Source organism: Sus scrofa, chromosome 11 (genome assembly GCF_054392235.1).
Source record: "Sus scrofa isolate SSC_HxYL_T2T_F1_AM1 chromosome 11, Sscrofa_HxYL_maternal_Yorkshire_Landrace_v2.0, whole genome shotgun sequence".
In the NCBI taxonomy this organism is placed as follows: Eukaryota; Metazoa; Chordata; class Mammalia; order Artiodactyla; family Suidae; genus Sus; species Sus scrofa.
Genome location: NC_139393.1, coordinates 4,868,863 through 4,871,770, shown reverse-complemented (window position 1 = coordinate 4,871,770; position 2,908 = coordinate 4,868,863). Strand labels below are relative to the sequence as shown.

Genomic DNA, 2,908 nt, shown 5'->3' with positions numbered 1-2,908 from the left:
GACCGCCCCGACCTTCCGTGTGGCCTGTCGCCCAGGTTAGCTGGGATCACCTCACACCTGAAGCGCTTGCTCGAGACGCTAAGCGTCACGCCCTCACTGCAGCGTGGCCTGTGCGGGCAGGGCTGAGAGTGTGCCAGGCGCCGTCAGACCTGGGCCCCGGAAGGAGAAGCAAACCCCAGGTGTCCCTCTTTAGATCGAGGGACGCTGGCCCCGTGTTTCTTTGCACCGCCTGTGGCAGAACCGTCACTGCTGCTGGTTTACAGGGAGCCCCACCCTCATTCGAGGCGGAGCTGACGTTTAGAAGCCCCCTGGCCCCGTGCTGCATCTCCATTCCTGCTCAGGAAGGCGTGGCTTCACTGAGTCTCTATTTGAGGACTTTTATCATTCCCATCTCACCTAATTTTCGCAGGAAGGAGGCTTGTGTGACCTCCTGGTCCTGATCCACGCTTTCCTCCACCACCTCCTGACTCGGGGATGGCTCAGCCTGTTTTCTGCGCAGCAGGGGCTTGTCTGGTGCAATCAGAGGCGACCTTAATTGGAGCCTAGATCAAACATCTCCCTAAGGGGAGCGCTGCTTCCAGAAAACGACTGTTCTGAGGAGGCTGCTGGGGGCGTGATGGGGGGAGGGGGAGGCGACACTCACATGACCGACCGATGGGAACGAAGTTGGGTCCCTTTACGTCTGAGTGGTCCATGTGTTCAGGCACCTCCGGTCCAGACAGGAGAGAGCTAGCGGGACCTCACCTCCTGGGCTCGTCCTTTCCCGGCTCTCCTCCCACCTCCGAGCCGAACTAATTGCTCTGGTCCAGGGGGGAGAGGAAAGGCCGAGAAAGAAACGAGGAAGAAAGAGCAGAGTGCAGGGAGTTCCCTCTGTGGCTCAGTGGTAACAAACCTGGCCAGTATCCATGAGGACATGGGTTCGATCCCTGGCTTCACTCAGTGGGTTAAGGAGCCAGCGTTGCCGTGAGCTGTGGACAAAAAAAAAAGAAAAAAGAAAGGAAAAGCAAAGAATGAGCAGACTGGGGATGGGGTGAGGGCAGGGGAGGGAAATCTGCTCAGCCCCCTGCCCCGGTCCCCCAGCTGAGAACCAGCTCCTGTTGCTTTTAACTTAACTCGAACCTCCCCGGCAAGGGTGTGGCAGCCCTCTGCTGAGCAAAGCCTGTGAGCTTGGGCCCTTCCAATGATTCAGGGAAGGCACGCACTCCCTCCCTCCGACCGTGGAGGAGACTCCTGCAAGTGAACAAGAAAATGTTCAAAAAGCAACAAAAAGCCCTTTGATATACAGTCCCCCTGGAGCACACGCCCTAAGAATTCTGTAAAACAAAGCTGATCTGAGAGGGGGTGGGGACACGATAAACGAGAAATATGGCCAAACGGAAGAATGGACAGCAGAGAATATACCGAACACATGAGCTGCCTGAACACCTCTGCTCTGGGAAGAGAGCTCCCGCAATACCCCAGCCCGTGAGCCGGGACGTCCGGCTCCCGCGAGCACGCCGCCCGCCTGGTCGTTGACACGGTCAGGGTTACACTTCCTGCGGCTGTTAAAGCGTCCTGGAATCCAAATCTGCTCACCCACATTTCTCTTTGCCATCTGCCTCCTTCCCTGGGCCTTGGCGTTCTCTCGCGGCGTGCCGGGTCAAGGATTTGACGCCGTCACTGCAGCAGCTCCAGTCGCCGCTGTGGCACAGGTTTGATCCCTGGCCTGGGAACTTCCATAGGCCGTGGGGGCAGCCAAAAAAAAAAAAAAAAAAAAAAAAATACTGGGGCCTGTCTCAGAAGCTTCATGGGGAATAATGATGCTTCCTAATGAATGACTAACTGGTTCTCCTAGAGAAATGCTGCCCCAGGAGCTGGTCTTCAGGGCTTATGTGCCGTTTCCAAAATCTCTCTTCAGAAGACCTGTCCCCCACTGTTGTTCTCGTATGAGGGACCCGAACCACCTTACAGTGGGCAGAGAGCACAGAATCGCCTCGCACTGGCAGGGCAGGGTGCCCTCTCCCGAGGCTTACAGGTTTCTAACCAAGGAACAGCTCATTTTGCCCCAAGAGGAAAAAGCAGTAGCTTTCTTCTGAAAGGGCAGGTTTTGTGGGGAGACAGGCCACCCCTTCCAGCCTGCGGGGAGGAGGAAGAGGAGGGGGAGGGGGAGGGGGGAGCAGGTGCTTTCTGATAAACCAGCCGCTCCCTGCTTTCATTTAGAAATTCTCTCCCGGTGATGCTCAGAATTAGTCTGGAGACCGAGGGGGGTGCTGGTCGAAGTTAAAGGCCCCCTGTGGTTTTCCTATTTCACCTGACCCCATCTGGGGCCGCCTGAGCAGACAAGGGGAAAGAGGCCTCGCGGTTTTCACGGATGATAATTGTCCCTTTCCGTGTTAACAGGGCCACATGCAGCGCCTTGAGTGTCAGGGCTCAGAACCTGCGGCGCAGAACAAGGCGCAAAGGCCTCTCTCTGATTTACCCCAGAAGTGGGGTTGGAAGCACCCTACCTGCTGTCATCCCAGGGTCACCCCCAAACTGGCCCCACTGGCTGGAAAGGAGTGTAATCTGACGTCAAGGGCCAAGGTGGGGGGTGGGATGGCGTGAGCCACCGCTGCCCACGGATGAAGGAGTCGGACGACAAGAAGGTCCAGCCCAGCAGGGGTTCTGGCTCTGGCTCCGGGAAGGTGGCTCTGAGAGGCAGAGCCGTGCCCGGGGAGGGGAGGTTCCGGGGTGCTACTGAGTGCCTGGCGGGGCAGAAATTCCGAGCGCCCGCCTCTGCTGCTCTGCCCTTGCTTCCGGGGGTGGCGGTGATGACATGGGACAAAAGGCATCTTTGTTACTTTGTCAACTCTGCAGTCACGCCGTGGGGGAGCAGGCTGCTTGGCCGATCATTTCAGACACAGAAACCAAAGCTCAGAAAGTTTTCAAG

General features: G+C 57.4%; 1 long non-coding RNA gene across 1 annotated transcript; it reads right to left on the bottom strand.

Moving 5' to 3' along the window:
* Nucleotides 1–643: 643 nt before the first annotated feature.
* On the bottom strand, nucleotides 644–2,696 carry LOC102162170 (uncharacterized). The gene is made up of 3 exons (XR_014819015.1): nucleotides 2,487–2,696; nucleotides 1,114–1,230; nucleotides 644–968 (listed from the first exon to the last, which is right to left on the bottom strand). It is a non-coding gene; the product is annotated as an uncharacterized LOC102162170 (long non-coding RNA).
* Between the last annotated feature and the right edge of the window lie 212 nt (nucleotides 2,697–2,908).